The sequence below is a fragment of the Ambystoma mexicanum genome, chromosome 5q (genome assembly GCF_040938575.1).
Source record: "Ambystoma mexicanum isolate Mex_15411 chromosome 5q, UKY_AmexF1_1, whole genome shotgun sequence".
Lineage (NCBI taxonomy): Eukaryota > Metazoa > Chordata > Amphibia > Caudata > Ambystomatidae > Ambystoma > Ambystoma mexicanum.
In genome coordinates this window covers 382,666,230-382,680,708 of record NC_090933.1, presented here as the reverse complement: position 1 = coordinate 382,680,708, position 14,479 = coordinate 382,666,230, and positions in this window count along the sequence as shown.

The window sequence follows — 14,479 nt, the reverse complement described above, 5'->3', positions numbered from 1 at the left end:
GCACCACCTTGGTAATGATTGCCATCACAAGCTTTATTAAATTTTTTAATTTGTCTATAAATGTGTACTGAATTATGAGATATGAGATGTGTTCATTTGAATGATTTTTTTTTTTTCTCCTTTCCTTTTCTTCTCTTGTTTGTTTTTTTTGGCTAAGGAAATTGTATTTTAATGTCAATGAATTAAAATGTGTTTTCTGATTGTATTACAATGTTTAAGTACTTGTATTTTTCCTTTTATTTGTATGTTAAAGGTTTTTTATTAACCAAAAACAAAAAAAACAAAAACAGTGTAGATTCCCAATCCATCCTCACCACATGAAAGAGCTACAGGAATGAAAACGTATGCAGACATGGATAAACTACATAGACCTGTACAAGATGTGCATGAATTACAACTACAATAAAACACACAGCAAACTTACAGTAAAGGTATAAAAACTACAACTACAGTGACTAAACAGGGATATATAAACTGGGTGTGAATAAACAAAGGATGTTATACTGGGTGGTTGCAGGACAGATGATGGGGAAGTTTAAGTAAACATGGAGAACATGAGAGAAAAGATGTTACACCTTTTCGTCATCGCTGCTTTGTACACTTACATAGGTGGAAAATGTGCAGTTCCGCGCTTTGTTGTGCAGATGCGCGATCTATTTCTGTCAATACCACCAGTTCTAGCGGTACTGTGGTTCCACGTCATCAGTGCACGTCAAGGACAGGTCACATGATTCTTCCACGCAACCAGCTGACTATTACGACATGTCATGTGACGCTATATCAGAACCGAAAGCTTTCGCCTTCGCGCGTCGCTTCTGTATTTCAGGACGCTCCGTAAGTTCGAACTCTAGGCTCTCCCTATTCTAGTGTATTCAATCTTGCATGGTATCTACCATTCCTTTTTCTCTCTTACCTTATAGTGTGCCCTTCCAGCGCTTCCTTCCAACCATCTCTACCTTTCACTCCGAGAACCCTCCACCTCTCAGCAACAACTAGATTCCTCCAAATCCATCCGTAAGAAACCCCTCTCTTCTCCCAATCGATTCTATTATTCCGCTGTCCTCCTATATTCACCTGTTGTTTTCTCCCGTTAGAACCTGTGATACAGCCATCAAATCGGGAGGTCTGCGCCGTGGATAAACCACCTGTCTGCAAGGATCTCCGACAACACACCTAGGGTTTTTTCCCCCTTGAGGGTTTCCCTGGGGGTCCTGCCTCTTCCTGTTGAAGTTTCTTTCTTCCCTTCCAGCAGAGTAGGGGTCTCAGGACTCTCAGGGAGGCTTTTCAATTCCGCCGCTGCTGTCCCGGTTCCGGCGTTCCGACCAGGTTAGTGGAGTTTTATATCTCATTCTGGACTATCAGATTAGAGTGTTACAAAAGAGAGGGATACGTAAACTTGGAAAACAAGGGATAGAAAACAATCACATAGGTAGACACACTAGCACTATCATTTTTTGCAGTCTTTTTCACCCCACAAAAAAACAGCCTCCAAGAACACCACTGCAGATAGTTCGAAATATTTCCAGAAAAACGAATACTGTTTTAAAATAAATTGAGAAAATCCTATGCAGCCTGTGCAAAAAGACACCAAGACGTGGACCTTCAATCGTTCCATTTCAAAGCTTGGAGACATACAGTTTCAGTGGCAATGAATAAACCCTCAACGTCTGCAGCATTGTCGATTTCACCTGTTCCAATTTTACTGCTCAACCTACCTCTCCAAAGACGTAGCCTTAGAGTATGATGTTGGGATGCCTGTATACCACTGGATAGAATACGGGAAATAAAGTGATTGTTTTTGTCATTCTAGACCTTAGTCCTTTACTTTAATGATGAAACAAGACATGGGAAAACTAACAGAATGTTTTCCTCACACCATCTTTATCTTTTCCAATCTGACTCAGAGGCAAAAATGGAGATGGACCACCAAATGTAATGGTAAAATTGAAAAATCACAGAGAAATGTCAATAAAGTAGTTTCAGCATTCATGAGTGACCACAACCAATTATGGATTTCAAACACCAACATACAGTTCTACATGCCCAATTTCTATAGACATGATGGAATACACCTAACTGATGAAGGAAATGCTGTGTTCCTTCATAACATCAAAACAATACTCCAAATATGCTAAAATACTACACTCAGTGTACCTCAAAACAGTCCTTTTAAGGACTACTTATCACATATAGATACACAAATACAATAAAATAATACCCCAAAATTGTTTTCAGTATTACCGCGGCTACAGTTCATTGACTTTGTTTATAGCCATGGTTACAAATTGTTAATAAGAGGCGGGGTCACATAGGGTTTTATACATATATACATATTTATGCAATACATAGTTCTTGAAAAGGCCTCTTTCAGGTAAAAAGAGTACTTTTTTCAGCATATTGGGCCCTAGCAGCCAGGCGTAAGTTCCATTGAACCCGCGGCTACAACCCCCAGTCATTGCTGCAATTACCCACGCTTCCAAATTCTAACTTCACGTTGGACGATACAGAAGCCGCGGTTATGGATGTATGGTTTAAAAAAAAGAAAAACTGCAATATGTGTAAAGTTAATCAGAATAAAGAGGTGGGAGTATAGTTAATCTGTATGTTACAGAAGTTGTGAATAGATTCACTACATATACAAGAGGGAACATATAGTAATATCCTTCTATATGTTGAAAAAAGAAAACCTAATTAGTTAGAGAACACACACACTTTAAGAAACACAATTCAATTCTCATGTTTTAATGACTCTCATATCTCCTATAAGCACCTATAATAGCCAATTAACCCAAAACAATCCTTCTAAAGACTTCTTTGTAGAACATGTAGAAACACAATTAATCAAATCCATCTTCCTTTTAAATTACACAAATTACATAACCGTGGCAATAACCCTGGTTGTATTGGGGGGACCCTCTGGGAACCTCCCATTCCTGCAGGTACAAATACATTTTCCCCTCCATTGAAAAAAATGTATCGCAAAGGTTTCAGATTTCAATCACAGATGCTGTGAGGTGAGAACATCCAAACTGAAAGACATGTAAAATTCTGTGGTAAAACATCCCTAAAATAATATGATCACTGCACCAAAATACAAACAGTTGTAGCCGCGGGTAGGGCAGGCAGCTCATACCCGCAGCTACAACAGCCTGCCAAAATGCTCGACGTCCAAGCGGCTACCCATAACATTTTTACAGATTCAAAATGACATATGAACAAAGTGTCAAAATTAAAACAACATAAAGGTACACATGAGGGCATAGAATCAGAAACACATCAACAATTGTGTAGTGTAAAATCAATGAAATATCATGATCAATGTACAAGAATTGGTATCGCTATACACGCGGCTAGGGCGATAGTTATAGCCGCGGCTGCACCTGCCAAAAACGTACACGAGGTGCGATTGGCTTGGTGGTACCTGTGGCTACAACCCATCTGATAGGGCATGACATTTCAATGACTGCTGATGTAACTGCGGCTATTTAAAAAAAGGCATCAAAGGGTTTTTTCCTTTTTCCAATAGATTTCAAGGGTTCTCTGGGTGGTTCTTAAAAGAGCCTTTGGGTTCTTTAACCAATATATATATAATATAAAAAAAGTAAATTCTCTGATAGGTTCAACCGTTGAATAGCATATGCGGTACTTGACATCCTATCGGCAGCTACCCACCACACAAACAATAAACAAGTAATTTGAAAGTAAATACAAGATGTTCCACCTTCTCTCCTCATGTAAACATTCCTCCATTTCTAGTTCTAATATCTAAGGTGACAAGCAGTATTTCTTTTCTATCACAGTACAACGGAAAACTACATGGAATGGCTTGAGGAAAATTATCCGACAGAAGAAGAAGTTAAATAAGACGATGCCTGAGAAAGGAACCAGAAGAAAATACGCAACATTCAGGATTTTGTAAATCCATTATTTATATCTATGTAAAATGAGACTAACAATAATATGTTATTGAACATATTTCAGTCATCAAACAGATATAGTTTATCTAACTACTTTTAAATATGTATGCAACCAACACAGATGTTTTTTAAGTATATTACATCTTCAATTGTCTAAAAATATTCAAGTATCACGAAGAATTAAACAAGAAGCACCACAAGAACTATCCACAAAACTAGTCATGGATTCATTAACAGAATTAAAACAACTATTAATTAATGTTCAAAAAGAAGTACGATCAATAACAAAAGTAGATTTAAAATGTATGACAAATCGCACAGTAAGAATACAGATAATTGCATTAAAGAAGAAGATGCATCATGTGTTCAAACTAAAAGAAAAAACTCACAACCACATCAACCCCAAATAAACTTGTTTTTAAAAAACTTTGTTTGCACATTTATTTACTTTTTACAGTATGTACACTTATATGCATTATTAGTGAATAAAAAGTATTAAAAACTTTACAATAACTGTTTAAAAATACTACACTCAACACATCGTACAAAATTCTTTACAAGACAACTATCCACACACATGTATATTATTTTTAAATACATTTTTATAGCTGCAGCTACACAACACACAACACACTTGTGGCTGCTCTCTGTCCACAGCTGCACAGTAAACCCATGGGTAACAACCTATGGTGTTGGAAGGATTTATGATAACCAGAGGTAACCACCCCAGTAGTTGCTGTTGCTAGGCGCAATCCTCAATACAGCAATCGCTCCCCTTTTTGTATAGCCGCTGCTATAATATATATGTTTTTTGAAAAGGTCTAAGTATGGAATATGAATGAAGAAAGAGACATTACTAATACAATCGAAGTTAAAAGATCAATACAGTAAAAGACTGATCATGTAGATGTGTAAAGTAGATGAAGATAAAGAAAACAGAGTATACATGACAGTAAACTAGGTGGGGATACATTTAATGGGTACAATTACACAAAATATAATAGCATGGGTGAGAATACACAGGCTAAAAAAATCTGTGTATGAGGCATCTAAAACTAGAGCAGGGTGGCTCCCCTTTGTATTGATTTTTGAAAATAATTTCTTCTTTTTTTCTCCACAGTCTGACATGTAATTAAGTAGGTAAGACTCCCGAATACCCACCGTGTGACCGATCATGGCCTTTGGCTATGGCCAATGATTTTTCACCCCCTGAAGTCACTATAACCATACATATATCTTATAAAAAGAAAAAAAAACACAGACACACCAAAATGTATAGCTGTGGGCACGGAACAACTCTTACCTGTGGCTTTCCATAGTCCTTTGTAGCCTCGAATGTAGCCTCGAACATCAGAAAAAAGGCCAGAAAATAAAATAATTTCTTGCCCCCAGGCCGTCACCAAGTGCCCCCCTCATCTGTGCCAGCCCCCCCATATGTCCTCCTCACCACCCCTTCCCCCCAACAAAATACGTTGTTTCTGTGATGCAGTTTGCTTTGAGATGGCGGCTATTCAAGGCTATAGCCGAGCTACAGAAACCTTTGTGTTCCATACACAGTCGCTAGGCCCCCTCCAACTCCTGTATTACACTTGGTGCTCTCCAGTCAACCCCCCACCTCTAGCCTGATGGCATTTGCATGTTTTTTTTACATGCAAATAGCTTTTTTCCTGCATTTCATGTTCTCATATCCTCGGCTGTAGCCGCAGTTATCTCTCGCATCAAGAGAAAAACAAGATGGCGGCTTTTTCATTTCTGAAAACCCAATACTACAATGCACCATGGGAGATATAACTATCCATTTTTGAGAAGGGTCACCCGCTTCTCTGTCAAATATTTAAATAACTACTGCACAGAATAACCCCAAACCATGCATTGGTCACAAATCAATGCTTTGTGCCCAAGTTGTTTTGGACCTGGTTCCAATCCATTCAGCTGTTTGGGCTGTGTACTTTGGCAGAAATTGACCTTGCTTGTCTATGGGGAAATTAATGGGAAGTAGGTCACAATGTTGGAAAAACATTGTCTTAATAACTTTCTTATTTCTTTACGTGTCTTTATAAAACTGTGCAGTCTGGGGGGGGGGCACTGGTCCCTAATCACTTCAGAACTTTCTGTCGAATCTGTTATTCAAATCAAACGTTATTAGCAATAGAATTTTGAGGGGTTCCTATTGGAGTCCAACTCACCTTAACCATAAGGTGGCTATCGCTGCCCTATAATATATGTATATATTACATGGCCTTCGGTAGAGGCCGTGTAGTTATGGTTAAGTTGCTCGACCCATGGGAAGAGCACTTTTTGGGAGGCTTATAACATTGCCCCCACAACCCCCCAGACGAATCCTCACAAAGCTTTGCAAAACAAGTAAATGGCCCAGTCAGATTGATTCTTTGAAGTTTGGTGAGGTTGCATGGCTGGGGGGGGCAAAGTTATAGGGAGAGTCCCAAAATGTGTGGTTTTTCCCGTTGAAGCAATGGCACAAAGAATTTGCTCAAGCCTACAGCCCAAACGGCTGGACGGATTTTCACCAAGTTTGCGACAGAAACTGCAGTTTGGTCCTGAGAGCATGCTTTTGTAAATTGTGGTGTAAAGCCAACCAGTTTTTTTTGTTTAAACAGCCACAAAGTAGGTCCAAAAAAATAAGTGATATCTGGGTTCAGTCCACGGACCCACTTCCCTATTTGGTCCGCGGACAGGGCTCTGATTGGCCCAGAGGGCGGCATGGGACACACCCGCTGATTGGATGGTGAAAAGCGTGCATCATATTTTTTTAAAAGCCTGCCATGTTGGATTGGCAGATAGCTGCTGGTGTCCGTGAACATCGCAGTAAAAACTCTGGGGGGTGGGGGAGACACTAGTTCCCAATCATTTTCAAAAAATCAGTCAAATCCGTTACTCGAACCAAATGTTATTAACAATAGAATTTTGAGGGGGTACCATGGGAGTCTGACTCACCTTAACTATAGGGTGGCTATCGCCGCCCTAAAATATATATATATATATATATATATATTACACGGTCTGCAGTAGCGGCCGTGTATTTATGGTTGCTCAACCTATAGGAAGAGCACTTATTGGGAGGCTTATACCTTTGCTCCCACGGAGGAATCCTCATGAAACTTTGCAGAAAATGTATATGGCCCAGTCAGATTGATTCTGCAACGTTTGGTGAGGTTGCATGCAGGAGGGCAAAGTTATAGGGTGGTCCCCAAATGTGTGGTTTTTCCCATAGACGCAATAGAAAACAATTTTTGCTCACACCTACAGCCCAAACTGCTGGACCGATTTTCCCCAAATTTGTGTCAGGAGCGGCGGTTTGTTCCCGAAGGCATGCTTTTGTAGATTTGGTGTAAATCCGTCCAGTATTTCATTTTTAAATGCTAAAAAAATGGTTAAAAGAATTTGTGATATCTGGGTTCGGTCCACAGACCCAATTCCCTTTTCGGTCTGCGGTCAGGCCTCCGATTGGTCTAGAGGGTGGCAAGATATCTGCGGACATGGGACACTCTTGCTGGTTGGATGGTGAAAAGCGTGAGGTGCGTCATATTTTTTGAAAAGCCCACCATGTTGGATTCACGGACAGCCGCTGTCGTCCACGAACATCGTAAAAACACAACATTGCGCATGTCAAACTAATGAAACAATCTCTGGGGAGGTGAGGGGTGATGAGGATGGGATATGGCCATAAAAAGCCCCAAAATTGGTGTTTTTTTCATCTCCGAAGTCTGCAAACAGTCCGAATGTCTGGCACAGCCCTGTGATGTTCGCGAACATCTGAGATGTTCGGAGACATGCATGACTATTTCTGAATTACACGGTTGTTGAAAAACAGTTTTTGGATGGCTTATAACTTTGGCGCCACTCAATAAAACTATATGACATTTTTTAATTTCATTCTAGACCTGACTCTGAATGGTTCTGCAAAGTTTGGTGCCATTTTGCAAAGAGGGAATACAATTATTGGGGAGTCCCAACATATTTTAAAGGCCTATAAATGTGATGCCATTTGACAAATCTGCATATAAGTTTGCAAAAAGATTGTAGATCTAGATATGAATGTTATTGCAAGGTTTGGTGGGATTTTGTCAAGAGGGGGCAACATTAGAGGGGGGGGTCTCAACATTTTTAGATGGCTTATAACTTGTGCTGTTTAAGGAATGTGCACAAATGTTTTCAGAAAGGTTATAGACCGAACCTTTAATGTTTGTGCAAAGTGTGAATGGATTTTGTCAAGTGGGGGCTAAGTGATATGACTATTTTATGGACATACATTTTGACACTTTAAAAAAAATAAAACATGGGCGAATTTGCAGCAAGGAGCATTGGCAAGGACCTGAAAGCATGGTTTTGTAAATGTGTCCATGTTTTATTTTTTTTAAAGTGTCATAATGTAGGTAGAAATAATAGTGATATACCTTTGGTGAACTTCAAAGCATGGTTTTGCAAATTTGTCCGGTGTTTTATTTTTTTGAAAGTGTGAAAATGTAAGTACACAACACAGTGATATAACATTGGTGTCTGGGGAAAGGCCTGGCTGTCAGCAAGGAGAAATGTGTACTGTAATTTGCTTACTGGGGCATGCGGTATGGCCGAAGCAGTAGGTTTGAACGGGAACAAATATTCTGCTTGTGGTTACAGCCTGAAGGGGTGGACTAGATTACAACAAACCTGCGCGACGAGTATCAGCAAGGACCTGAAAGCATGTTTTTGGAAATATATCTTGTGTTTTATTTTTCCAACGTGTACAAAAACTAGTGATATGAATTTGGTGTCTGGGTAGTGGGCCTGGCCGTCAGCAAACACAAATGTGTACACTGATGTGCTTATTGGGGAATGCGGTATGGCCGAAGCTCATGCCCAATGACTTTGCAGACTGGGCATGGCTGCAAGCTTTGAGCACTGTCCATTGGTCACATTATTAGGGTATAGTGGAGACTGAGCTAGGATGCAGGGTAGGTGCAGTGAATAATAGGGGTGGTTTTGTGGGGCTGGGGTCATGGTCGAGCCTTATGTCATAGGCAATTGAACGATGATTTGCATCCTCAGCATGCGCTGCTGATAACGACTGAAATAAGTATGTGTTGCAAAAAATATGTTTCTTAAAGCAGATTTATAGTTCTTTGATATATATGGAACAAGGAATTATTAATTACTTATACACAGTGATGTAACATCATGAAATATTTTCACTTATAAAAACCTATTAAATTGACAGAAAAAACTAAGGGATGTTACGGTTAAGATGCATCCCACCCATGGGACGCTTCTGCTCCAGTAGTTAGCCAGTGGAGTCCCATCTTGGCATCCCTTCGCACTAAGTTCTCATGAGCAGTTGCCCATCAGCACTGCCCCTTCTATTTATGCCCTTCTCTCCCTGCACAATGCATGTGTGCATTTATAAGAGCACTGTGTACAATTATTTTTTGTATAAGTAATGGAAATGCAGATACAAAAGATTTGCAGACGATTGTTACGTGGTAGTTGGCGTGTCGAAGCTTAATACGTTCATAGGGTTATATAAACAGTTTTTGGAAGTGATTGGTGGATGGATGTGTGGATGTTTGAAAGAAGGCATTGAGGGAGTGTTACAAATATATGATAAAAAAGGGTAGAAGGGTTGCCCTGTGCAATGTTCTGCACGTGCCATCCGGGTCTTTTAATTATTCGTGGCCTAGAAAGGGGACTGTGGAGACCACGGATAGTTATAAAGGACCATCTATTATGGTCCTTATTTTATGCTAGAGAAAAGTATTTGTTTCTTTCCTTTTTTCTCTAGTATACAATTGTCCATTATTTCCATTAGCATAATGGAAAATGCTAATGGAAATGTTGGAGAATCTTATTGAGTCTAACTATTTTACTGAGAAATGTAAAGTAGATGGAGTCTATAAGATTCTTTTTTAGTTCTATTTTTAAACTGTGAAAGGTGGTTCCTAAAGAAACGTGTTTTGGTGTTTTTTTGCAGGATATGTCAGAAAGTAAGGTGGGAAGGGACATGCAGGAAGAAGCACCAACCACACATATGGAGGGGCAGGTGGACAGGGGAGGATTTTGCACCTGTGTTACATCTAATGTAGCGGGCAGTGTTTCTCATGTTCCTTGATTACAGATTCAAAAGCACTGCAAAATCGCTCCCCCCGCCCCCGCAGAGTGGTGTGTTGCAGTATATACAGAGTACTGTTGTCTTTGAAAGATATGGATCAACCACCTCTTTTATCACTTGCAAGTTAGCTGGTGGGTTTTTGTGTCCCACAGAAGTAGGTGGGTGGTTACAGTACTGGTTGAGGAAGATCAGGTGGAGGAAGACAGCCTACTACTTTCAAATGAAGGAACAGTTTTTCTGAGAGCATTGCGATGGTCGATTTGGTGTTGCGGCGCATGGAGGTGATCCCGTAACAGTACTGCCCAGGTAGTCTGTGACTCACTCAGTGCATTTCACTTTGGTAGCTTTAGCCTTTGGTACATCCCCAACAGTGGTGAAGAACTGCCACAACCATGATTTTCTCTGGGTTCTAGAGGTACGCACTTCCTCTACCCCATCTTCTTGGTCCTCTTCATTGTCTTTTGAAGAACTGAACTTCTTTCGTTGTGTAGGTCCTCCAGCTGATGGTGTTGGTGACTCTTGAGGAGGTGGTATGGCAATAGCTGATGCCATTTTTAAGATAAATCGCAGTTCCGAACTGGTCGCGAAGAATGGACCCGTTCACGTTGTGTGTATGCATTCACAGACATGTCATCATGCCACGCGCAAGTGCGTGGTCACGTGACAGTGGAATGAAAGTCTTCGATGATGTCAGACATTCGTGAACATTGACGAACACAAAAACAGTGGAAAAAGTTGCAAAAAGTGTAAAGAAGTGTTAAAAATTATGCTAGAAGGTGGGGAATGGTAGAGTTTTAAGGTGAAACTTTGTAAATTGGATACAAATGTTGCTATACTGGGGTAAGTATGATATTAGTAAGTTGTAGGAAATTAAGGGTGCACTGGTAAAAACCTATGGAATTCACTGAACAAAACTTTGTTAAAGGGACGTTATGGTTAAGTTGCACTAACTAAAACCTATGAAATTCACTGAAAAAACTTTGTTAAAGCGACATTATGGTTAAGTTGCACTAATTAAAACCTACGAAATTCAATGAAAACACTTTGTTAAAGAGACGTTATGACAACAAGTCAAACCCGAAAACCCCCAGAAATTCCCCAGTTATGACAACCTAAACAACCATAACTAGCACCACCACCGTGCACTGCTAAAACTAACACCCAGGACATGAAAGATGACATCACAAATGTCATTGATGACATCACTGATTACATCACATATTAAATACATTTTAATTAACAGTCGCTTCAAGTGTTTGCGTTTTTAATGTTGGTAACAAGACATTAAGGTGGATTGGAGAAAATTTACTCATGTGAATAAAACATATTCTAGTGTTGTTTATAGAGGAACATAATCATACATACACATAGGCAAAGGTTGCAGCTTGCACCATAGAAGTACAATATTTTTAATGAAGTAATTTCTGATAGTCAAATAATAAATGCTACCTTATGAACATTTTGAATAATGTTAAACATGGAATAAATAGGCAGCAATTAAAAAATGACCACTCACTTTGTTAGTAGAAAAAATACATATAAAAACGCACAATGCATACAAATTAGAGTTACATACAGGGAAACTAAAGTAAGGAAGAAAACAACAGCAGCACCAAAAAATGACAATAACATTAGAGTTAATTCTCATTCACACAAATTAATTGTGTGTTTGATGTATGCTTATTGCCCCATGTATGTGCACTGTGAGCTCAGATTAAACTCTAAGGAAAGTACTGTAAGAACATATCAAAACGTTAATGTGTAGATATATAGCACCTTTTACATTTTAGACATTCTCACTGTCAGTAAAAACAAAAAACTATCCTAATCATGTCAGTTAACAAAAACAAGTGGCCCCGATATTTGATGTCATCAGTGATGTCATCCGTGACATCTGTGATGTCATCCTTCATCTCCTGTGTCTTCGTTTTGGCAGTGCATGGTTGTGGCGCGAGTTATCGTTGCTTAGCTTACCATAACTGGCACATTTCTGGGGATTTTCGGTTTTACTTGTAACCATATCATCCCTTTAACAACGTTTTTTCATTGAGTGACAGGGACTGAGTTAGCAGCCCTGTAGTTATGGTCAAGTTGCTCAATCCAAAGGAAGAGCACTTTTTGGGCTACTTATAACTTCACCCTGCCCTGGACGAATCCTCACGAAACTTTGCAAAACGAGTATATGGCCCGTCAGATTGATTCTGCAAAGTTTGGTGAGGTTTTGTCCAGAGGGGGGCTAAGTTATAGGGGGGTCCCAAAATGTGTGTTTTTTCCCATAGACGCGATGGAAAAAAGATTTACCTACGCCTACAGCCCAAACCGCTGGACAGATTTTCACCAAATTCACTGCAGGAGTGGAGGCTTGGTCCCAAAAGCATGCTTTTGTAAATTTGGTGTAAATCTGTCCAGTAGTTTTTTTTAAATGGCCAAAAAGTAGGTCCCAAAAAATTACTGATATCTGGGTTCTGTCCGCGGACTCACTTCCCTGCTCTGTCCGCAGACAGCACTCCAATTGGTCCAGGAGGCGAAGTGATGTCTGGGGACATCAGATACGCCCGCTGATTGGTCAATAAAAAATGGAGGTGCGTCATATTTTCTGAAATGGCCGCCATGTTGGATTCGCAGAGATCCGCCGGTGTCCGCGGATTGCGCAGTGAAAACATTAGAAAACACAACATTGGACTTGTTAAACTAATGAAGGAATCTCTGTGAAGGTGAGGAGTGACGAGGATGGGAAAAAAAGCCAAAAAAACAGTTGTTTTGACCCCTCCGAAAGCCACAATAATTCGGCTTTCAGGGCATCATATATATTTCTGCATTGCAAGGTTGGTGAAAAGCAGTTTTTGGATGCTTGTAACTTTGGCACCACTCAATGAAACTGCATAAAATTCTGCAACATCATGTTGGACCGGACCCTGAATGGTTCTGGAAAGTTTGGCGCTCTTTCATCAAGAGGGAGCGAAATTAGAGTGGAGGTCACAAAATATTTGAAAGGCTTAGAAATTTGGTGCTGTTTCCTGAATCTGCGCAAACGTTTGTAAAAGGATTTTAAACCCAGATTTTCATGTTTTTGCAAAGTTTGGTGCGATTTTGTCAGGAGGGGCCAAAATTAGAGGGGGTGTCTGAGCATTTTTAGTTGTCTTATAACATTGTTGCCATTTGACGAACCTGCACAAACGTTTTCAGAAACATTATAGACCCAACCTTGAATGTTTCTTGAAAGTCAAAATGGATTTTGTTTAGTGGGGGCTAATTTATATTACTCTTTTATGTATGTACATTTTGACACTTTTGAAAAAATAAAACATGGATGGATTTGTAGGAAACTCGTTGAAGGAGTATTGGTAAGGATCTGAAAGTATGGTTTTGCAAATGTGTCCGTGTTTTATTTTTTGAAAAGTGTCATAGTGTATGTACAAAAAATAGTGATATACCTTTGGCGACTATAGCCTGTGGCCATGGGCATTGGCCAGATTGTCGAGTTATGGCCAAAGTCAATGACCTGGACAATCTGGCTACTGGCTATGACCATGAGGGACTGGCAACGGGGTTAAAGTGGGCATGGGCAGCATGGACTGGCTATGTGTTAAAAGTCTTTGAAATCGGGATAGGTTGCAATGTGAAAAATAATTCTGCTTGCGGACACAGCAAGAAGTGTTGGATACGATTGCAGCAAACATTTGCGAGGAGCATCTCCAAGGACCTCAAAGCATGGTTTTGCGAATCTGTCTTGTAGTTTTTTTTAGTTTTTTTCTAACTTTATTTAGGCTTCAGGCAGACATGCAGTACAAGACGTTCAACACGTTTACATTAGAGCTGTTTGATTATTTTGCTTTACACTTCATCTCTGTGTTTCTTTCACATAATCTCAGAATGGTCCCTATATGTCCTTTGGTACACCGGAACAGTAATAGCAGTTAGTAGACTAACAGCTATCTTCTCTTTCTTGCACATACGTTAGTTCTCTTAACCATTCTTGTACTGTAGGGGGCCGGCAGTCTTGGATTTCCAGTGCAGTAATATACATTTTTTCACTATTACACAACCTATGTTGAACAGTCTACGTATTTTAATATTGACTTTTTGTATCACCCAACAAATATGTAAGGGGTAGGAGGGTGGGAGGGATCCTTGTCATGTTGTGTAGTGCCCCTGCAGCCTCCCTCCAAAATGTAGACGTTTTTGGGTAATTCCAGAACATGTGGATTGTGTCAGCTTCATCCACCCCGCACTTCATGCATTTGTCCGAGGTATCTCGGGAGAATCGTGCCACCCTTGCAGGGATATAGGGCCTCATTCCGACCCAGGCGTTAAGGGGTTTACGGCAGCGTAAACAGCGCCGACCCTTACCGCCTGATTCCGAGGTCCCTTAGCGCTATGGAGGATTTAACACCTGCTTTTAGCAGGTGTTAAAATCCATGGCGCTAAGGGACCTTGTTGTTAATTACGCCACCGTAAT